The sequence below is a fragment of the Protopterus annectens genome, chromosome 9.part0, assembly GCF_019279795.1.
Source record: "Protopterus annectens isolate FY-2018-M chromosome 9.part0, PAN1.0, whole genome shotgun sequence".
NCBI classification, from domain to species: domain Eukaryota; kingdom Metazoa; phylum Chordata; order Ceratodontiformes; family Protopteridae; genus Protopterus; species Protopterus annectens.
The window spans coordinates 1,017,415,760-1,017,439,445 of record NC_056743.1 but is presented as its reverse complement, the minus strand read 5'-3'; the positions used below and the strand labels follow the sequence as shown (position 1 = coordinate 1,017,439,445).

The window sequence follows — 23,686 nt, the reverse complement described above, 5'->3', positions numbered from 1 at the left end:
CAAGGGACTAGCTCAGATGCAGTCGGTGTCCTCTGATGTGTTTTGATTCTTCTGCTACAGTCCATGAAAGAGGACATGTAAAAGGAGGCACATTGGCTGTCATATGGAGTCTGGTCACTTGTGGCACTGATTTTATGATTTAGAGGCCTCCCTAACATCCATCCAGATGATGCCAACTTTGAGATCCTCAAATTGGTATGACCAAGGGTTCTTGGCAAACCAACCTGCCCACTCAGGATGAAGAGTCCCCGTAGAGGCCTATTGCCCTACACACACACTACCTATTGGGTGATGCCTTCTACCAGCCATCCCACTGACTTCGCCATCAGGAGGGCATGACATGAGCTGGATTCCTGACTCTGTTCCCCATAAAGTTAGGGTTTATGTTTTTTTCTCCCGGGCTATCTGGAAATCAAATTGATGTTTTTACAGTGTTTTCCAGACTACTGGACAATCAGAGTTTGTTAAATTGGCTGATTTGTTATGCTTTACAGAAAAGCATAGTAAATCTGATGAAAGCAGGCATCAAGAGGGCTTTTCCGTCCGCTGATTTCACAGTGCCATCACAGATGGGTGGAATGTAGGTGGGGGATGGGCCAGGAGTGGGTGGGGTTGCAGGTGATGCAAGGAGTGTGGCCTTACTCTGGTTTTAGCCAGAAAGAAAGGTGGCAATCCTGCATAAGCCAATTAAAATCTGTAGGACCCCCCCCCCCACAAAGGGACCGACAGCATTGGTCCAAGGGTCCTTGGGTGGACTCCATTATTGCGACAGTTGCAACATGCCATAGACAAGATGACGAAGTAGGTTTATGCTTCAGACAACTTCGTCTTCAGACTCTTGTACTACAACACCCACATGAACCACTTTAAAGGGATGTATAGGAACAAGCTTGATCCTTTTTGAAGAAGCCGCCAATCCCAGACTCTGAAAAACAGAAACCACTTTGGCAACTATATTTAACCTGACTTAACCTTTTCATGTGTCTCATGCACAATGCAGCTGATGGAGTGACCTGTGCCCCAGGCGCAGACATTATGATGAGACCTCATGGATGGCTTCTCTTGTGTGACTTTGTGAACAACATTAAAGTATCTTTTTTAATATGTCCCATATAATCATCCTTGTTTGGTATGGAAAAGACGAGCTGCAGAAGTGTGAGCAAAATTTAGGGGATGTTCTTTGTGTTTCACTGTTGCAGTTATCACATTTGGGTTATCCCTGCCAGTGTAGCCCTCGGCCAGCCCGAATACCATAGGCTTAGTATTTCTGCGTCTGTTGCTGTTTCTTCAGGACTGACGTCAGGTCGTCAGTAGTATAATTGCAACAATGAATACACTCTTAACATCTACATTTATGGCAAGTGTACACAACTGTACTTTGCATGCTATAGGTGTCAAATTTGAGGCCTCATAACAATAGGAGTTTGGGCCCATTTTGATTCCTATGGTTTAGGAAAATCTGACATCAGCTGTTTGAATCCACTTCAGAGGGTTGAGAGGGCTCCCCAAGTCATCTCCAGATGACACTGGCTCTGGTAAGATCCTTATAATGCAACAGAGGGGATTTTGGCAAACAGACCAGCAGTCTCAGGACAAGAAGGCTCCTTTTAAGGCCTGTTGCTCAGCAGCTGGTTTGGTCAGTATGTAAAAGACTAAATGCAGAAATTTGAGCAAACTAGAAAGCCATTATTTGCCATTGGCTCAACTTGTAGCAGAGGTGACCCCTTGAATGGATGCAAACCCAGAAGTTGAGGTGACCTGCAAAACCAGGGATATTGTGGTCCTTTATCCAGTAGATAACATAATCACCCTCCTCAGGAGGCAGTTGGGAGTTGTTTATCCCTCACCCTCATGTGGATGTCCATCACATGGGATTCTTGGCTATGAAGGGTAATATTCAGAGGCTGTACCCTTTTTCCTCCAACCCACTCCCAACATTTTATCTGTCACCTCAGACATTGGCACAAAGTTGCCAGAAAAAGAAATGTTTTCACTTCTAGAACAGACTTCCAGGTGATCCTTCCAGTTCAGTGTGCGTCAGAATATTATTAAAGATTCTTTTTGGTTTCATAGAAAAACAAAAACTTAGATCAGTTTTGGATGTCTGTGACCTAAACGCTGATGTAACAAAGACCCCATTCAAGACTTCCATGGTGCAGGCAGTTTTGCCTTGTCTACAGGCAAACTATTGGATGTGCTTGGTAAATATTCAGGATGCTTATTTCCATACCAAAATGGCCAAAGCCTCCAGTTGATATTTATACTTCCATCTAGGCTTCAGTCCTTTCTGGTATTACCACAGCCCTCCACGTGTTCACAGAATACATGCTAGTGGTTGCAGGTCACCTGTGACTCACTGGAATTTGTTTCCTTGTCTAGATGATTGGCCCCTAGTTGCCATAGTGTTTCCCTGCTTGATAGCAGATATTACTTGCTTCAGCAATCTGTCTGTCCTTGGACATTTCTGTAAGTCATGAAAATCGAGCATTCTACCTACCCTCATTTCAGTTCATGTGATGCTATTTAAAAACAACAAAGAGCATGGAATCTCTTCCTCGAGAGGGAGTTCAGATATTAAGAAACTCGATCCAAGCTCTCCAGCTATCCTAAATGTTCATAGTGTTTCACTGTTGCAGTCATTACTCTTGGGTTATCCTGCTGGCAGGCTACCCGCAGTCGGCCTGAATTCCAAAGTCCTGGTCAGGCTTCGGTTGCTGTCGCCTCTTCCCTGACGCCAGTGCTCCAGGGGTATAAAAGATGCAGCCAACGCCATTTTCTTCAGTCTTTCTTACCGCACGGTGCCCAAAGCAAAAGCAGTTTGCAAGTGCCAGTCGGCCGACTCCTGAGATTTTCAAATCCGAATTTCAGAACCAAAGTCTTCATTAAAGCTAAGTACCCCAATTGGGGAAACTTTTTTCTTGCTCCAGACCGATGTCAGAAAAAGTTAACAATTGTATTTCTTGTGGGAAGCAAACACCTCAAGGATTTTCACTCTTACTGTATTCCTTGCCTAGGCCCTGACCACAATGTTGCTAGCAGTCGGTTTTGTGCTAGATTTAACCAACGCACTATTAAGTGTCGGTTCGATTTTGCATTTCATTCATCCGAGGTCCAAAACCGACGACGAGGCCTCCGTTAGGCCAGTCACCAGTTCTCAGTGAGGTGCTTTCGCAGCCCATGGCGCCCGCTACCTCAGAGCCACAGGCCGCTTCAGACTCCCACGTGGAGCCAACTGGGCCTCTGGATACTCAAGGTATTGGACACTCGGAAATCATTCACTCTGATGGGTCCGGAGCCGCTGAGCAGGCACCAGCTTCTGAGGGTGTCTTCAGACCTACACAGTTATATGTTGAACCATCTTCAGCTTCAAAGACGGATTAAAGCAGCTCTAAAGACAAAGAAACAAGTACAGCATTCTCCTACTCAGACTTCCATGCCTAAACAACAGATGCGCAAAATGGCCGAAGACCTAATTACTTTGATCAGGGGTTCCCATCCCCCTCCTGATAAGAGGCTTAGGCAAGAGACAGAATATGATTCTTCTGATCAGGTTTCTATTTCCTCTGATTCCTCTTCTGAACAGGATTATGCTATTCCTCCCTATGAGGAGAGACTCTGATGCTGAAGAATCCATTCCTTCAGCCTCTCATCCTGAGGATTATTCTTTTGGGGAAACCCTGCGTACCATGAGGGAGCATTTCCACTGGGAAAGCCAGGATTATTCTGAATCTAAGAAAAGGCTCAGAGATTTTTTGTTACTTCCTCAGCACAGACCCCTTGCTATTCCACCTGTTCTAGACATTGTCGATGGTGTATTTTCAGAGTCAGGCCTATCCCCTGACTCTTTACCCCCTGCACCTGCTAAGCCAGACAGATACTACAGGGTCCTGGATTCTCATAAATTCCTATATAAAAACCTCGCTGCTGACCCAGAAATTATATCTCGGGGTCCCAAAGGGATCAAAGCATCCACTGCAAAAAACCCTGTCCCCTCTGATGGGGGGGATTCTAGGGCACTGAACAGATGGGGGAAAAAAGTTTACACTTCTGCTACCTTGGCTGTAAGGGCTTTAAATTGTCAGTTTCATATGCTTAAATTTCAGCAATACTTAAATGTTACTGCTAAAATAGAATGTTGACAAATTCTGAATGTTCAGAGAACAAGGAAATGCAGGATTTATTGCATGCAACTGAACAAGTGGGAAAGCATACTTTGCAATGTGGTTATGATTCACTGGAGGCATCTTGCAGGGCTGCTGTTACAGGGTTTGTTATTAGAAGGCATGCTTGGTTAAAGGAACAGAATCTGCTTGATCATGTTAAAGCAAAATTATTAGATGCCCCATTACAGCATGATACTTTGTTTGGTGCTAAAGCAGAAGAGGTGTTGAAGAAAATGGAGGATAAAGCGAAAACCATGCAGACAGTTAAGGATTTCTTACAGGTACAGCCACCCAGATTTAGCAGGAACTGGCCTTCTAAAGCTTGGTCCTTTCCAGTGTCAGCCAGACCACAAAGAGGCAGATACAGACGTCCCAGAGGCAGATCTCGGCCCCAAGGCTCATACAGGCCTAAACAATGGGGTGCTCCTACCTCCAAAAGCGGAGAAGACAAATCACAACCTTACAGGAAACGGTCCCAATGACTTTCCTCTGCCAGATCCAAGCACTTTTCTTTTGGTAGCCCCCTTAGGAGGAAAACTAGCACTTTTTTCATCAAATTGGCTAAAGATTACCCAAGACAAATGGGTCTTGAACATAGTGTCCCAAGGCTACAGGTTCCATTTTCACACCCTACCAAGGGCAAAAGGCATGCCAGACCTGCCACACAACCAATGGGCAGAGGCACAAAAGCAAATTACAGCCCTCATGGACATAAGGGTTATTCAACAAGTACCACAACAAGAGCAGGGGCAAGGATTTTACTCCAGACTTTCCTTAGTGCCCAGAAAGGACAAAACCTGGAGACCAATACTGGACCTGTTTATACTAAACACGTTTCTGGAGGTTCCGAAATTCAAGATGTTGACTCTACAGCAGTTATTGCCCATGCTGGGCAAGAAGGCTTGGCTCGTAACTTTGGACCTAAAAGAGGCATACCTGCATGTCCCAATCAGACAATCCTGCAGAAGATAACTCTGATTCATAGCTGGTTCAATGCACTACCAATTCTCTGCACTGCCCTTTGGCTTATCTATTGTGCCCAGGGTCTTCACAAAATGCCTGGCACCAGTAATTGCATTTTGCAGACAAAGAGGAATTCAGATATATCCTTACTTGGGCGACTGCCTTATTCAAGCAGAGAACAAAGACATTCTTCTAAAGCATCTGGCGTTGGTAAAAAGATTACTAATTTGCCTAGGGTACACAGTAAACGAAAAGAAATCAAAACTAGTACCCTCTCAAGAGATAATATTCCTGGGTGCAAGCTTAAATACAACTGCCCAGATGGCTTATCTCACTCCAGACAAACAAAAGCAACTGACTTCTTACTTCAAAAAGTTGGCAACAAAAATCCAGTTCTGCAAGGAAAATCCTGCAGGCCTTGGGTTTCATGGCTTCCTGCATTCTACTAATTCCATATGCCAGACTGCATATGAGGAAACTACAATGGGATCTAAAAAGGGTTTGGACTCAGCATTGCCACAGCCTGGAGACGGTAATTACCTTCATTCCCTGCCTACAACAGGAGTTTCGATGGTGGGCACAGGCCTGTCACCACAACAAGTCTGCCATTCACTTTACTCCCAGCCAGACAGACCCTGACAACGGATGCATCAGATTATGCCTGGGGGGCCCATATGGCAGGAAAATGTATTCAGGGCACATGGCCTGCAAACCAGATGCATCTTCACATCAATCAAAAAGATGCTAGCTGTTCAGAATGCCCTGACAGCTTTCAAGGATCTATTTCATCCCAGAGTATTCCTAAAGGTCAGACAAGAGAAGCCAAAAATGATACTGATTGCACCAGACTGGCCACGCCAGCACTGGTACCCAATCCTAAAGAGCTTGTCCCAAGGTCCAGCATGGATATTGCCTCAAATTTCTCACTTGCTGACCCAACAAAACAATCCGATCCTGCAGAGCCAACTCAGGACCTTAAATCTGGCAGCATGGCGGATAATGTAGCTGTTCAGAACACTCCTCTTTCAAAAGCTGTTATGGATGTTAACTTGGAGGCCAGGAGGCCCAGTACCAGAAAATCTTATGCAGAAAAATGGAAGAGATTCTGTGCTTGGAACCAAGAACAAGGCATTGACACGTATGTACCAAATATTCCTCAGATTTTACAAATACCTAACTGAGATGCTGGACAAAGGCCTTTCCTTTTCATCAAGTAAGATTCATGCCTCTGCCATTTCAGCCCATTACAATACGGAACCACCTATCTTTTCTCATCCTTTAATAAGGCAGTACCTCAGAGGGGCCAAAAACGTCAGGCCTCCAAGGAGAGCACCAATTCCGGCATGGGACCTCAATTATGTCTTGGAAAAACTCACACTGCCTCCTTTTGAGCCAGGCTCAACAGCGGATATAAAATTCTTATCCTGGAAAACAGCTATGCTCCTAGCAATAACCTCTACAAGACGAGTCTCGGAGTTGCAAGCACTCATGGCTGTGGAACCTTTTATTTTTCATCCAGACAGGGTTTCTCTAAGGACAAACCCAACATTTATGCCTAAGGTGGTGTCCAGTGTGGCCCTCAACCAAACCATTCATTTGTCTACCTTTTATCCAAACCCACAGAACAAGGGCGAGAAAATTCTGCATTCTTTGGACATACACCGGCAGCTACGCTTCTACTTGGACAGAACTAAAGCTTTCAGAAAGACTGAGCAACGTTTAGTGTCATATGCTGCAGGATAGCAAGGAAAGGCTATCTGAAAACAGACTATTTCTAAATGGATAGGCCATTGCATCAGTTTCTGCTATTCTCAGCATGGCAAATTAGTGCCCAAGGACATTGGGCCTCATTCTACCAGAGCAACAGCCACTTCAGCAGCCTTTCTCAGAGGAGTACCAACTAAAGACATCCTTGGAGGCTGCAACTTGAGTTCAATGCACACTTTTATAAAGCACTACCACTTAGCTCTTTACTCTAAATCCAGAGCAGGCTTTGCCACTGCAGTTCTGCAGGGCCTCATAGCCTCTCCTAATCCTATTTAGCCCAGCCACCCATCCTCAGCTTTGGGATTCAACCCAAGAGTAATGACTGCAACAGTGAAACACGAACATAGTACAGTTGTGTACCTACCGTAAATGTAGATGTTGGAGTGTGTTCACTGTTGCAGTCCAGGTTACCCTCCCACCGTCCCCCTTTCCTTTACTGGGGTTTATCTGTACTTCTCTCTTCTATGCAACCTATGTGGTATATTTGCTTGTAGATGAAGGAAATGTTTCTTTACTGCATGTATGTTTATTGGCGTAATATATTTAGCCTAGCCTTTTGGGGGCACCTGACATCTGGGGCAATAAAAACTGAAGAAAATGGCATCTGCTGCATCTTTTATACCCCTGGAGCACTGACGTCAAGGAAGAGGCGACAGCAACCGACGCCGGACCAGGACTTTGGAATTCAGACCAACTGCGGGTAGCCTGCCAGCAGGATAACCCAAGAGTAAAGACTGCAACAGTGAATACACTGGAACATCTACATTTATGGTAGGTACACAACTGTACTGTACTTAGAGTTTTGGATATAGTGGCTTTCTCCATACTCTTGTGAGAATTTTTTATTCGCTTCTCAGAGCACAATATTCTCAGGATTTCAGCCATCCTTCTCTAATAATCACTCCTGTTTGTGGCTCAGTTACGGCTCTCTCTCCCCCTTCCCCTTTCAATCTTTCATGAAAGCCATTTGATCTGATGTCAGTCTTCTTTCATTCTTGACTGATGGGTTCGGTTCCGAATCCTCTGTATGGCCTTTGCCATTATACAAAGCTCGCACCAGCCAAAAACTCTCAAGCTAAAGCTCTACCCATATTGCCTCTCATCCCATTAATTCAGATCTCGTTTGCCATGTAGGAAATTGGACACATCAGCCATTGCTCTCAGCTAAGTGCTCAAATTTTTTGCTGTTTAGCTATCGTTTCACTTTTTTTTGGAGTTCTTTGTCTGCAATATTTTCAGCTATATAGTTCTTTTTGGTCTAGCTCTTTTGGTACAGATGGTTGATCTCACCTTGGTACCAGAACCTGTTCTTTGGTATTCGTCTCCATCGGAACAGTCACACCTATGGGACCGAGATTTGGCTGCCTGCTCAGTGATCCCTGGATCAGCTCTGATTTATTTATTTTTTTTTCATGGCTACGTCTGTGGCTTTTGGTGCCGTGGTAGTTTCAAGTCCTCTCTCTGCTCCTGCTGTAGGGTGGCATGTTGGAGTGGGATGTAGCCTTCGTTCCAAGGATGTCTCTCTCTTCTGGGCTCCCATCCCTCTTCGGGCGGCCCTGCCTTGCAGATTATGGAGAGAGCTCTAGCCTCAGTGGGCTCCCAGTTGGTACCATCCCCATGAGAGTGCCATAATTTTTTTCCCCTCTGGTTCGCAGCTACCACAGTCTGCTAGTTTGGGACAGCAAGCACAAAAGCAGCAAGATACCCTAGTGCAGGGTCCCCTCTCTTAGGAGTCCTCTGTGTATCTTTCCCCCTGAGGAGCCACCCCGCAAGAGATCCTGCAAGAGGAAGTACTTAGATTCTCCATAAGAATCCTTCACTGAGGATACAGATTACGATGAAGGGGAAGAGTCCCCACAGTTACCCCCTGAATGTCTCCTTTGGAAACATCCTGGAGATTTTAAGACAGAGGGGTGATTGGAAGCCCTCAAACCCATCCTTCGAGGAATCCGTTTTCTTTCAAGCTTTTCGTGCCCAACCATCTACCTCTTGGGTGACCTCCACCTGCTGATGAGCTAATTAAACTAATTGTACAGTGTGTGTGGAAGGCTCCTGATGCCATAGAGCCTGTTCCCTAGAGCCAGGGCAAAATTCTTTCAGCCCCATTGGTTTAAGGCTTTAGCAGTGGATGCCAAGGTGGGGGCAGCGGCTACAAAACTCTACAAAGAGTGTTCAGCTGTCTGTCCTCCCAACTGAGAGTCCCGGGCAATGGCTAGATTTGGGAAGCGGGTCTTTGCTTAATCAACCTTCACTATTCGGTCCTTGAATTTTTTTTCGTGCACTTCACTAGACTCCAAAGGTATCTCATAACTGAGTTGTCTGATACCCTGGCAGGAACAGTGTCTGATGAGGTTTGAGATAAGGTTGCCTCCTAGCTTGCCACCCTAGAGTCTCTCTAATTTATCTATGCAGGTTATTGCACATAACAGCAGAAGGAATGTCTAGCGGGTACAGGCATTTCCATTAGGCGTCACGACTGGATGTGCTTGTGTGATTTTGTGAACCTCTTAAGTTTTTATCAACGCTCTGGTTGACGCTACTTCACTGGGTGGCCTAAAGGTTAGAGACGTGTTAGTCCGGTGCGAGAAGGATGGAAAGACTTTCTGCTGTAGGTGTGTGTTTTTTTCCACTCCATAACGACCTTACTAGGACTCTTAAGTGGAAAAATTTGGTTCAAGAAGACCTAAAGATGTTTTGGGACCCACGGCGAGTATTCCTCCTGGGGCAGAAGGGGGAACTCCACTGGAAGACGCCCCTCCCATGGCAGAGGGGGTCCTGGTAATCAGGGCTCCAGAGATTCCTTTTCTGGCCAACCCTACCAGCACTCCTAAGCAGTGGTCTGATTGCTTACCTCTGGAAGCAGTCGGGAAGATTTTTCTCTGCACCACTCAGTCTGGCTCACAATAACATCAGATTCTTGGATACACCTCACTAGAGGTTACCGCATTCCCTTCAGTCTGCTTCCCAAGCCACAAAGGTGAATCCCCAGTGTTCCACCCAGTCAGAGGGATATATAGCAGCATTAGAAATTCAAAAGCTGCTTCAAAAGAGTAATCCAAGCAGTTTCACCAGACCAAGTAGGCTCCGGATTCTACTAAAGATTCTTTTTAGTCCCTAAAAAAGACAGGGGACTGGAGGCCACTATTGGATATCTGTGTATTGAACAAATTTGTACAACAAACAAAATTCCAGATGGTCATGGTTCAATCTCATTCCTTTTCTAGAGAATGTTTGGATGTGCTGTATACATCTTCAGCATGCATATTACCACATAAAGCTGGACAAACGCTCCAGAAGATGGCTCCACTTCTGGCTAGGAGCCAGTCATTACCAATTTCGAGTACTGACCTTTGGTCTCCCCACACCCCAAGGTGTTCACCAAATGCATGGCAAGTTGTAGCCCACCAGGCATCTACTGCTTTGTACCATAGACTGTTCTATGCCTTCCAAGTTCTTGGGCGTTTCAATCAACAAAGAAAAATTCACAGCTGTCTCCCACACAGGATGTGGAGTTGATCAGAACAAAATTAAATACAGAATCCTGCGTGGCCTCCTTCCCTCTTCACAGATTAAAGCGTGAGGTCCCAACTACAAGTGAGTCTTTCTCAAGACATAGTTCTGGCTCATCTGGTTCTACAACTTCTTGGATTCATGGCAGCAACAATCACTTTAGTTCCCCTGGCGAGGTACCACATGAGGCTGCTTCAGTTGTTCCTGAAGTCGCAATGGTCACTTAACTCACCCCATGTCTCATCCAATCTTAACAAACCACTGCAAGGATTTATCGTGGTGGATGAAGCCAGAAGAGAATTTATGGAGTTGTCACTTATGCCCCTCTCAGCCCAAGGCCATAGTGACCACGGACGCTTCACTATTGGGGGGGGGGGCATTTTTCAGGGAAAGATTGTCCAAGGCGCTTGGTCCCCTCAGGAGGTCAATCTGTACATCAGTAACCTAGAATTGAGGGTAGTGCTTTTAGCTTTGCAGGTGTTCCAGTCTGCCCTTCCTTCAGGGACGATTGCTATCCAGCCAGACAACATGTCAGTATAGTAAACATACATGGCTTGGGTACTATAGCTTTGGAGACAGTTTTAAGGTGCCCTTCATCTGTGCCATGTATGATGGTTACACTCTATTTGGAGCACAGGTGAAAGAGAAATCAGAAAAGCGAAGTGGAAGTGAAAATGGTCTCAAACGTTGACATGAAGTTATCCAGTTCTTAAAGGAAATTTTTCCACATCCACTAGCATGTTTGGAATTTGCAGTTCAGAAGAGACCAATGGCTACCATTTTGGGCAACATTCTGACAGAAGTTAACATGACTCTGAAAGATTCCTGAATGGATTCACCAAGAGGCAGTGAGATGGGCCACACAGCCCTTCCTCAAGAGGTCCATCACAGATGCTATGAAGACCTTCCTGCTTTGCCACTTAGAGGCGGTTGGGAATCACCTCTCTGTGTACTTTTCTGCATGCCAGGCCATCACACATGGCAAATTGTAGAGAATTGTTTTCCAGAAGCTACTAAATTCTCTCCATCTTCTCCTTGGCTGCTTATTTCCCCTTCCGCACATCCCTTTCCCATCAGAAAGCAGCAGCCAGACTAGAGGCAATAAACTTTACACCAAACAGCTGTTCAAGAGGTCCTACCAGTCCAGAGAGGCCGCAGGTACCATTTTAATGTCCTTTTGGGTTCTTTAGAAAACAAGACTTGAAACCAATCAGATCTCAGTGGCCTAAACCTGTTTATAGAAGAATCCCCCATCCCCTCATTTGATTCTCTTTTTTTGTGTAGAGAAGGATAACTGTATGTGCTGTCTGGACCTTCAGGATGCCTTGTTTGGTATCTGTTACTAGGGTGTCCCAGTGGTCCTGGTGTGCTCCAGTCACTTTCAGTTTGGAGCTCTTGTATTTTTCATCAGAGCCACTAGGATTTTGAAATACATGATGGCTATTGCAGAGTATCTCCGGCTGCTGGAAGCAACATTTACCCATACCTGGGCAACTGGCTTCCACTACTCCCTACATTAGTCACCGATTCTTGAACAGTTGCAGTAATACCTGGCTAGTCATTGGTAACACTACAAATGACTAGGTGAAGCTGTGGCAGACACTAATCTTCATTAGGTGCTACCTAAACATTCTAGCAAGCCTTCTCCATGACAGGGTTATGTCCCTTCAATCCACAGTTTGTACTTTTACAGTCTTCTCCATTAGTGATGGGAACTTAATTATAAAGCTTCAGGGCCTCATGGCAGCTTCCATCATTCTAGCACCTTTTTCAAGATATATGAAGTTCTTGCAGTGGACAATGAAGTTGTAGTTGAATCAGAATGTGGACTCCATGGGCCTTCCTGCTTGGATTTTTTTTGGGTGTTGCAGGTACCTAGACTGGTGGGTTTCTGCTCAGAACAAGTGAGATTGAGGAAAGATTTTTTTTCCCCTAATCTGTTGCTAGGAAAGAAAACAGTATCCTAAGGTCACCTTGTCTAGGTGGCTTTGTGCTTGTGGTGTCTTTTTCTAGGAAAAGTATAAACTAACTTTGTAAGGCAAACCCAAAAGCCATTTGGCAAGGGTGATTGCTACTTCGTTTTTATTTCAAGAAAGCTTCAGTTGACTAAACTTGTACTGCAGCTACTTGAGCTTTTGCTCTCATCTTTACAAGACTGTATAAGCTGGAAGTGTCCTCAAGATGAGTCTGCCATCATTGTGTATTGTCTTGATGCCCCCTAGAAGACGTAACTGAAATTCTGTTTTGTTGAAGTGACTGGACTGCATCATGTAAGATAAAATAATTTTGTGTGTGTAGAATTATCTTAGATTTTTATAATCCATGTCTATCCATTTCAACATATTCTCCCACCTTCCCTGTCCTTTTTTAAATTCTCATGAGTGGAGACGGTAGAGCAGGACTGTCCTACCTTTTTGACTCTGGGGGAGGGGGGCACTTACCATACAATTCAGAGACCACTTACCATGCTTGGCAAGGTTGAGGGAGGCACTTTACCATGTCCAACATTTTATTTGTCCATTCAAAAGTTTTTCAGGACATGCAGAGAGCCCGACAAAATGATTTTGTGGTCCAGATTGTGGCTGTAAGACCACCTATTGGACACACCTGTAGAGTGCTGTAGAAAAGTTTTATTGGGGGGTTTGGGGCAAACCTCAATTGGGAGAGAGATGAATATGCGGTTCTTTATGGATGTGGTGGGTGGTGTTTGAACTGGGATGGGGGGATGTCTGAGATTTTGAGTTGCTAGTTCCTGACTTCAACCAGTCATGTCATTGAAGTGGATGAATGTGGATAATGAAGATTCGTCGTTATGGTAAATGACTGTTTATCCATCAAGCAGCGTTATACACAGATACACATCTTGTACATATGCCTGAATGTACTGCCCTCAGTGATGACAGTAGAAGTTTGAGGAGAACTGGTTTTGATTTTATGCTACCCATTTGTTTACCTTCTTCCAAGTAAAATGTGGTTTGAAAGCATGTCACAAAATGAGAGCTTAAGGTTTATAAGTGAAGCTATATAAAACAGCTACTACTTTACAGACAGGGTACAACATGAATGGAATAACATTTGTTAACAGCTGTTGTAAACATGGATGTTCTTTGTGTTTCACTGTTGCAGTCATCACCTGTGGGTTATCCTTGCTGTGGTAGCCCTTTGCCGGCTGCCTGCTCAGTGATCCCTGGATCAGCTCTGATTTATTTATTTTTTTTTCATGGCTACGTCTGTGGCTTTTGGTGCCGTGGTAGTTTTAAGTCCTCTCTGCTCCTGCTGTAGGGTGGCATGTTGGAATGGGATGTAGCCTTCGTTCCAAGGATGTCTCTCTGTTCTGGGCTCCCATCCGTCATTGTTTTTCTGCGTCGGCTGCTGTCGCTTGTTGACTGACGTCAGGTCGTCTATGCTATAAAGCAAGGCAGCTGACGCCATTACACCAGTCTTTTTTGCTGTGGAGCTGTAGCAGAAGCAGTTCGCAAGTGTGCCTGTTGGTTACTACCAGAGTTCGAATTACAGCTGAAAACATCTAAAGCTAAGTACCCTGTTGGGGATCCTTTTTTCTTTCACTAACTGATGTCTGAAAAAGGTAACAATTGTCTCGCCTGTGGAAAGCAGAGCCCACACAGAGACTAACATTCATGCTGCGTCACTTGTTTAGGTGCAGACCACGATGTCCCCAGTTGTCGTTTCATCGTAGAGCTCTTATTGTAGACTGGTATTTTTATTTTCCGTCTTAGCATTCCAAAATGGCATCCATCAGACAACAATCCATGGCCATTCCGAAAAAACAGAGATAAAGATAGACAAGACCACACACGGTTAAGCCTTCCGATGATGCTACCGCTAAGCAGGTTATCAGTTCTCTGGAATTCAGTGAGATGCTTTTGCAGCCCCTGATGCCCCATAAGATATCTATGCAGGCCTCTGCTGAGACCCTTTCAGAGTCCAGTATGACGCAGAAATCTTAGTCTTCCAAGCCTTTGGTTGTCTCTGACCCGGTTGGGTCTGGAGCTGCGATGCAGGCACTGACTTTTGAGGAGGCCTTTCACACTACCGATTCTAGACAAAAAAATGACTTCTCATCCGACTACCATTTCTCTCAGACAGATTGATACTCTTGGGCCTAGAAGCCAGGCCACTCGTAGAAAATCTACCTCTAGCCACCATCTTATTCCTGCTTCACCACCCCAAGTCCAAATGCATAAGATGGTGGAGGATCTTATCTCCCTTATCAGTGGTAGTTAGACCACCACTTCTAAAAGGAAAAGACACCCTTCTCCTGAAATGACTGAGCAGGATTCTGAGGAATCTGATTATTCAGATTTTGAAGAGGAACAACCTCTAACTGCTTATGAGGATTCGGATGCAGAGGAATCCATTCCTCCTGCCTCCCCACCAGAAGACATTTCTTTTTGGGAAACCCTGCACACCCTCAAGGAACATTTTCCCTGGGAATCTTCGGACTTCCCTCAGTCTAAGAAAAGACTGAGAGAGTTTCTAGACCTGCCTCAGCACAGACCCTTGGCCATCCCCCCTATCTTAGAAGTGGTGGGTGATGTTTTTGTGAATCCAGTTTAGCCCCTAAAGCCCTTCCACCTGCTCTCAGTAAACCTGACAGGTATTAGAGTACCGGATTATCACAAATACCTGTACAGAAATCCTGCTGCAAACCCGGAGGTCATTGCACAGGGACCTAACAGAGTGAAGGCTAGTTCTGCAAAGAATCCTGTTCCTTCTGACAAGGATTCCAGAGCTCTGGACAGATTGGGTAGAAAAGTATACACCTCTGCAACCTTGACTGTCTGAGCACTCCCCTGTCGTTTCCATACATTAAAATGTCAGCAACAACACTTTAGAACTATCAAAGCAAAAGATTTTTACCTTTCCTGACTGTGCCAATCCAAAAGATTTAGCAGGTTTTAATGCACTCTACTTGTCAAGTGGCCAAACACTCATTGCACTGTGGATATGACGCCCTAGAAGCCTCAAGTATGGCAACAGTGTCAGGATCCGTCATTAGGAGACCTGCATGATTGAAGGCACAACCTTTCCCTGATCATGTCAGATCTAAATTAATTGATGCACACTTGAATAAGGACCGCTTGTTTGGAGTAAAAGCCAAAGAGTTGCTTAAGATGGAAAACAAAGCAAAATCGATGCATACAGTAAAAGATGTCTTTCAGGTTCAACCTCCTAGGTTCAGCAGGAATTTTCCCTCTAAGCACTGGTCCTTTTCTTGCACCTAGCAAACGGGCAAGGTAAGCCCTGCAGGGACAGACTACCCAGGCCCCTATCTCAGGGACAGCAGAGAACCCAAACAGTGGATCACTTCCCCCCAAAGGCAGGGAATTCTAAGCCATCCTTCTGTGGCAAAAACTCTCAATGATACCATCTGCCCTCTTTTCACTCACCAAAAGCTAGGGGGAATGCTCTCCCTCTGCATAGAAAATTGACTTTCTGTAAGCAAAGACCAATGGGTCTTAAAGATAATTTTTCATGGATACAAATTATTTTTCAACGAACGAACCCAGTACCAAGAGGGTATCCAGACGTGCCTCCAAATCCAGTGGCAGAGGCATTGAAACAAGTCCAAACTGTCGTATCCCAGGGGGCAGTAAAACCTGTTCCCGCAGATCAAACAGGCAAAGGCTTTTATTCCAGACTATTCCTTGCTCCCAGAAAAGAGGGCATCCTGGTGCCCCATCCTGGATCTATCCATTTCTGAACACCTCCCTGGTGGTCCCCAAATTCAAAATACTAACTTTTTAGCAGCTGCTGCCTGTGCTGACAAAAATGCCTGGTTAGTGACCCTAGACCTAAAAGATGCCTACCTCCACATCCCCATAAGGGAATCCTGCAAGAAATTCCTGGACTTCAGAGCAGGCTCACAACACTCGGTTCTCTGCGCTACCCTTTGGCTTAACTACTGCTCCCAGGGTATTCACCAAATGCTTAGCCCCGGCCATAGCATTTTGCAGACCGAGAAATGCACAGATTTACCCTTATCTGGACGACTGTCTCATTCAGGCAGAGTGCAAAGAAAAGCTGCTGCAGGACCTCCTCTTTTTCAAAACCCCCTCCAACTTCCTTAGGGTTCACCACCAATGAGAAGTCAAAGCATACACACTCCAGGAGGATCATTTTCTTGGGAGCACTGCTGGAGACAGCATCCCAAATGGCCTTATCCCCAGAAAAGCAGAGCTTCCTGTCTCTCTACTTTACTTTACCCAGCTGGCTTTCCAGAAGTCACCTCACGGCGATATGGCATCTTGCATCCTTCTAATTTCTCTGGCCAGGCTTCACATGAGAAAAATTCAGTGGTATCTAAAGAACCTTTGCTCTCAGCGCACTCTGTCTCTAGAGAACTCTCTCCCTCTGATCTGTTGTATAAGGGCTGAGTTTCTCTGGTGGGCAGGGGCCTGTGCCAAGAACAAGGGTCTTCCCTTCATCCTCTGCCATACCGGGCAGACCATCATCATTGACTCCTCAGACATTACTTGGGGTGCTCACCTAGCAGGCAGGTGCACCCAAGGTCTTAGTGATGCTCAACACCTTCCCTTGCACATCAACCAGAAGGAAATGATGGCAGTACAAAAGGCTCTGACATCCTTCAAACCCCATCTCAGGCCAGGTGTTCTTATCAAAACAGAACACCACAGCAATGTGGTACATCAACAAACAAGGAAGGACCCAATTTTACCCTCTGTGCAGGCTAGCCATGAACCTCTGGCTTACAGCCTCCTCGATGGGATTCCACCTAATAGCCCAATACCTACCAGGGATCAACGCCCTGGCAGACCACTTAAGCAGAAACTTACTGGACCCCCACAAATGGCAGCTCCACAGAAAAATCTTTTTGCAAGTCACTCAGGAGTGGGGAACTCCAGAGGTGGATCTCTTTGCTTTGCACCTCAACCAGCAGCTAAAAAAGTTCCTTACTAGGATGAATCACCACCTAGCATGGAAGGGTGGATGCCTTGCCCTTCCCCTGTAACTCCCTCTTTGTGTACGCATTCCCTCCTCTGCCTCTTATTCCCAAGGTACTGATCAAGATGAGGAAGTAGAGACCAAAGGCCATTCTCATTGCTACAGATTGACCCAGACAGCCTTGGTACCCCTTACTGTGTAGCCTCCCAGGCAGCTTCCCCTGGTCTCAGACCTCTTGACTCAGGTGGGGGCGGGGAGGGGGGAATGCTGCACCCTCAAATTGTCAGCATGGCCAATAAACTAAAAGCAAACAAGAAACACTTGTTAAGCAAAGAGGCTCTAGACATTATTACAGAGGCCGGAAGGCTAAGCACCAAAAAATCTTACGCAGGGAAATGGAAAAAATTCTGCTCTTGGAGCCAGTCCAGAGGGGCAAGTTCCTCACAACCTTCCATCCCTCTTAACCTGGACTGTCTAGCGGAGTTACTGAATAGTGGCGTCCCCTTCTCTTCTATTAAAATCCACACTTCAGCCATTTCAGCTCATTTCGATACAGATCAACCCCTCTTGTCACATCCTTTGATTAACCAATTCCTCAGAGGGGCTTCTAATATCAGGCCTCCCAGAAGGCCACTCATGCCAGCCTGGGACCTGAATTATGTTTCAGAAAAACTCTTACCACCTTTCAAACCTGCTGCTTCAGCAGAACTGAAATACCTCTCCTGGAAGACTGCTTTCCTACTAGCTATAACCTCAGCCAGAAGGGTTTCAGAACTTCAAGCACTGATGGCTATTGAGCCCTTTGTCATTTTCCATGCAGACAGGGTCTCTCTGAGGACTAACCCAACCTTTAAACCAAGGTGGCATCTAATGTGACTCTTAACCATGCCATACATCTACCCACCCTCTTTCCAAACCCTCAAAATAAGGTGGAAAGAATTCTGCACGCACTAGATGTGCACAGATAGCTCAGATACTAACGGGACCATACTAAACCCTTCAGGAAAACAGACCAACTGCTTGTCAGCTTTGCCCCAGGGACGTAGGGGAAGTCCATTTCCAAGCAAACCATTTCCAAATGGATAGCGCACTGTATCCATTTCTGCTATAGATTACATGGGAAACCACCCTCTAAGTCTGTTCATACCCATTCAACCAGGGCAGCCTCCACTTCTACAGCATTCCTCAGAGGAGTTCTCACCAGGAACATCTTGGAAGCTGCCACCTGGAATTCTGCATTACCACCTATCTCTTCTCTAAGGCTAGGGCAGGGTTTGCCTCTGCAGATGTTCATAGGTAGGTACTAGGCTATTGGCCCTAGGTCCTACATAAGCCTAGCGAAACGGTACCCTGGCTTTTGCCACCCAAGAAAATTATTTTCCTGTGCCCTTGTCAAGCAGAGCCACAGAAATTATCCCCGGGGTGAATTTCCTATCTCCTATCCAATCATCAAGATTTTTCTTGAGTGCTAATGAGGACTTTTGTTTGATAGGTAGTTTGTTCCAGAGTATTTGTTCTTCATGTTTCACTGTTTCAATCATCACATTTGGGTTATCTGCTTGCAGTAGACCTCAGTCGGCCTGATTAACAAAGTCTTCTTGGATCCTGCGTATGACATCCAGGTAGTCGGGGATATAAAGCATGCAGCTGATGCCATTACATCAGTCTCTTTTGCCGTGCAGTGCCCAAAGCAGAAGCAGTTCGCAAGTGCCGGTCAGCCGACTCCTGAAATTTTCGTTTTCGAGTTTCAGAACCGAAGTCTTCAACTAAAGCTAAGTACCCTGTTGGGGAAACTTTTTTTTTTCTTGCTCTAAACCGATGTCAGTAAAAGTAAATAATTGCATTTCTTGTGGAAAGCAAATATCTCGTAAAGATTTCCATTCGTACTGTATTCCTTGCCTAGGCCCTGACCATGGCGTACCTCGCTGTCTGTTTTGTGCCTTATTTAAACAACGAACTATTCGTCGTCTTTATATTTTCGCTTCTAAATATTTTGGTGCTCGGTTCAATTCCCCAGATATGTCTTTGGTAAGCCATCTGACTACCGACATTTTGAAAAAACGCAAAGATAAAGACTGAGACGGGCTGCCTACGTCCAAAGCTGCTGACGACGCTTATAAGCCAGTCGCTAGTGCGCCGGTACTCAGTGAGGTGCTTTCGCAGCCCCTGATACTAGCTACTTCAGATTTGCAGGCCTCTACTGGGACCTGTTTGGAGTCTGGTATGCCGCGAGATGCTTCAACTGGTGGAACCTGCGGATGTCTCTACCTTGGATGTGCAAGCACTGGCTTCTGAGGGTGTATTCAGGCCTACTGACTTGCATATTAAACGGGTGCCATCTTCTTCAAGGTCTAAAACTTGAACCATGCCTAGAAAACCGACGCCCAGACCGCATGGTCAGGCCTCTATTCCTAAAAAACAAACAAGAATGGCTGAAGACCTTATTATTTTAATCGGGGGAAGCCAACCTTCCCCCTCGGAGACCTAGGACTGAGTTTGCTTATGATACTTCTGACCAAGATTCTGAAATTTCTGTTTTTTCTGATGACCAGGATTTACCCTCATCTATCTGAGGATTCTGATGCTAAGGACTCTATTCCCTCTGCTTCTCCCCAGAGAGGATTTCTCTTTTGATGAAACCTTGCATACTCTTAGGGAGCATTTTTGTTGTGAAAGCCAGGATTACTCTGATTCTAAAAAGAGGCTTAGATATTTCTTACTCCTGCCCCAGCACAGGCTTTTAGCTATCCCTCCTGTACTTGACCTCCTGTAGAGAACTCAGCACAGCTCCTCGTGGTATCCAGCAGAGTTCCTAGAGCAGCAGAGAACAGAAAAAGCAACTTTCCAGATTTTAAGTATTTTTTTTCTTGCATTTTTCGACCATTTGTGCTTTTCGACGACTGTTTTTCTGTCTATTTTATAGTGGTATTACCTGTTTCCCTGTTTTTATAAGCTTTAATTGTTGGTTGCACTTCTTAGTTTAAGTTTGCTTAAAAGTTAAACTACAGGCTAATACACTCAAGTGTACTAGCTTTTGATGGCATTTAATCGAAAAGCAAAGCATTTATTGTGTTTTCTGTCTGAAAAAAAATTTGAAAAAAAAAACAAAAAAATGTTCTTGTTCTCCTAACTTTCCTGGCTAGTTTGTTCCAGTGATCAGATTTTGCTGATCCCTGGGCTTTTGTCTTGGTTCCTGTACTTTTCCATTTTCTTTGTTTGGTCAGGGGGAAGTTTCTTTACTCAACAGTGAGAGTGGGGAGTACTGAGCAGCTGCCTGTTTGTCCTCAGAGGCGTGGTTTAAGACAGTAACTTGTAGTTCATTGGCCATTTTGGGTAATTAGGTTCATAGGTTCATACTAGGCTATCTGCCCAAGGGCATTTATAAGCCTAGCCCATAGTTATGTGGCTTTCACCACCCCTTTAGTTTGAATAAAAACTATGCCTATCATTTTGCTGTGCCTCTGTCAAGCAGTGACACTGAAGTAATCCCTGGGGTATATCTGCAATCTCCCATCCATTGGTCAAGATTCCTCTTGAACAAGGCCAGAGAGGTGCTCTGCCTCACATGTACCGGGATTTTGTTCCACAGCATAGGGAGTCTCTGGGTGATGAATCTGTCCCTCCAGCACGTTCTATTTATAACCGTGTCAAGGTTTAAGTCTCCGCCCTTGTGGTTCTGAGGGATCTAGATTTTTGAGGTGAAGCATATTCATCACATCTGGGTTTGACATGGCCTTATATGTCAGGCACAGGTCACCTCTGAGCAAGCGGTATGAGACTGAATAGAGCTGGAGTTCTTTCAGTCGGGCAGCATAAGACATATTTTTGAGACCCTTTATCCTTTTGGTGAGGAACTTTTGGGGCCTTTCAAGCTGCAGCAGGTGTCTGGTCAGATACATTCGAGCGGGCATTGTACTCAATCATAGGTCTAATAAGTGATGAGTACAGGGGGACGATGACCTCCCTTGATCTAGATGTGAATCCCTTCATGATCAGGTGGGTGATATAGAAGGTTTTCCTAACTACTTTAGCAACATGAGTGTCAAGCGAAGGCTACTGTCAACCTGGGTCCCCAGATCTCTGATGACTTTTCTGTGCTCAGTGGATTGCCACCTATATGGTAGCTAGGGGTAACCTTGTTTTTCCCGAAGGGTATGACTATGCATTTTTGGCGTTTAACTTCAGGCCATGGCTCTGGCACCAGTTATCCGTTTCTGTGAGGCCCTTCTGGAGGATATCTGTGTCAGATGTGTTTTCGACTATGGCCCAGTTTGCAGTCGTCTGCAAACTTTGTCAGCCATAACCCTCCTGTGTTTGCTTGTACTTCAGAAAAGTAGATGCCGAACAAGAGTGGACCCAGGACTGAGCCCTGTGGGACACCACTTGTGACAGGCTTTGAGTCTGACATGGCTCCAGCAACTCTGACCCTGTGGGTTCTGTCACTTAGCCAGTTTGCAACCCATCTTGTGATGTATGGGTTTACATTCAAGCTGATGAGTTTTTCGATGATACCTGAGTGGGGTATTGTGTCGAAGGCCTTTGCCAGGTCGAGGTAGGCTGTATGGACTGCCTTTCCCTCATCAATGGCCTTGGTGACTGTCTCGAAAAAGTCAACCAAGTTTAAGAGGCAGGATCTGCCTTTGACAAAGCCAAACTGAGTTGGATCCAAAGTCTGCAAGTTCCCTATGTCTTTGTTTATGAGTTCCATTATGATCCTCTCCATGGCTTTGCGGATGAGGCTTGTCAAGCTAATGGGGCGGTAATTTCCAGGGTCTGTGGAGGCACCGCCCTTATGAAGTGGGACCACAGTCGCCGTGCGCCACTCCTTGGGTACGTATCCTGAGGTGAGGCTAAGATTAAACAGCTGTCCTAACTGTGGGTTTAATTCCTCGTTGAGTTCATGAAGCACACAGCCGGGGACACCATCCGGTCCCATGGATGCTGTGTTTTTTGCCTTAGTGAGGGCAGTTCTCACCTGGGCGTTGGAGATGTTTGGGGGGCTACAGTCCTCTGGAATAGATATCTCTCCTTTTGGTTGGGTAGGGAGGGGAAGTTTGCACTGAACCTGTCAGCCAGTATGTTGGCAATGTGTGTAGGTTCAGTAATTTTCACATCATTTTGAACTAATTCTGAGCATATCTGGGAGTTTCCTCCTAGGTTTCTAACATAGCTAAAGAAGGCCTTATGATTCTCTTTAGAGTCCTTGGCGATTTTTCTCTCAAAATTTGCCTTGGATGATTTTATGAGAGCTCTTAGTTTTTACTTATAATGATCAAAGGTGTCTTACCTTTCAAGGATTTTGCTCTATCTTGTAGTAGCTTCCTCCTTTTGTTGTAGAGCTTGTTTATGGCTGGGGTCCACCAGACTGGGCGCTTGCCTTTGGTACAGAGAGTCTTCGTTTTGTTTGGGATTGCCTGATCCATGCAGTCCTGTAGGTGCTGGTAGAAGGCATTTGTAAGTGATTCAGCGGTTTGAGTAATGTTTACCACTGGCTCAGGGGCCTTAAAGGAGACCACACTAGTTTTTAGAAGTGTGAAATCGGCTTTTGAGAAGTTTTTCACTGTGGTCTTTTTGTTTCAGGTGGGGCGGATGAGGACCTCCAGCGAGATTAGTTTATGATCTGATCTCACCAGTGAGGGTATACTTCGGTGTTGAACATTTTGATCCCATGTTCGTGATGATGAGATCAAGTATGTTTTCTCCTCTTGTGGGGATGGTGACTAGTTGTTCCATGGCATTTGAGTTTATGAACTCCAGGAATCTTTGGGTTAGAGTGTTGGGCTTGAGTAGTGTTCCCAGTCTATATTAGGGTAGTTGAAGTCACCTAGTATGATGGTGTTTGGAGATACATTTATCCCTCCAATGTTTTCAGGAAGGCCATGTGAGGTTCCTGAGTTTGAGAGGGTGGCCTGTAACATGCTACAAATTGCAGAGCAGTCTTGCCTATGGTTAATTGCACCTGGATGGTCTCCGATGCATCGTGCGTTGCCACCAACCTTGAGGTGTGGGTGTCCTTTATGAATATGGACACCCCTCCTTTCTTGGTGTTGTCCGGATTTTGGGGCGGAGCATGATATGAGGTGAAACCTGTTAGTGCTGGGGTGCTCTCAGGAGCCTTGAACCAGGTTTCTGTCACAGCACAGACATCGATGTTCTCCATATTGAGAAGGGCCTCGAGTGCGTGCATCTTGAGATTGAGACTTCTGGCATTGAGCAGCATTACCCTTAGTTTTTTCCTTTTTGGTGTTCTAGGGTGGTAGGTTTAGAATTTGAGCCTTGCCTAAAAAGGCACTATGGGGGTGGCAAGAGCCTTTGCCAATATCCAGAAGCCCAGGGGTGACAGGTGCAAGCCGTCC

At 45.4% G+C, this 23,686-nt stretch overlaps 1 protein-coding gene across 1 annotated transcript in view; it reads left to right on the top strand.

Annotated features, from left to right (window-relative positions):
- Positions 1-23,686, top strand: part of TMBIM6 (transmembrane BAX inhibitor motif containing 6) — a 381,522-nt gene that overhangs the window by 180,788 nt on the left and 177,048 nt on the right. The window lies entirely within an intron of this gene.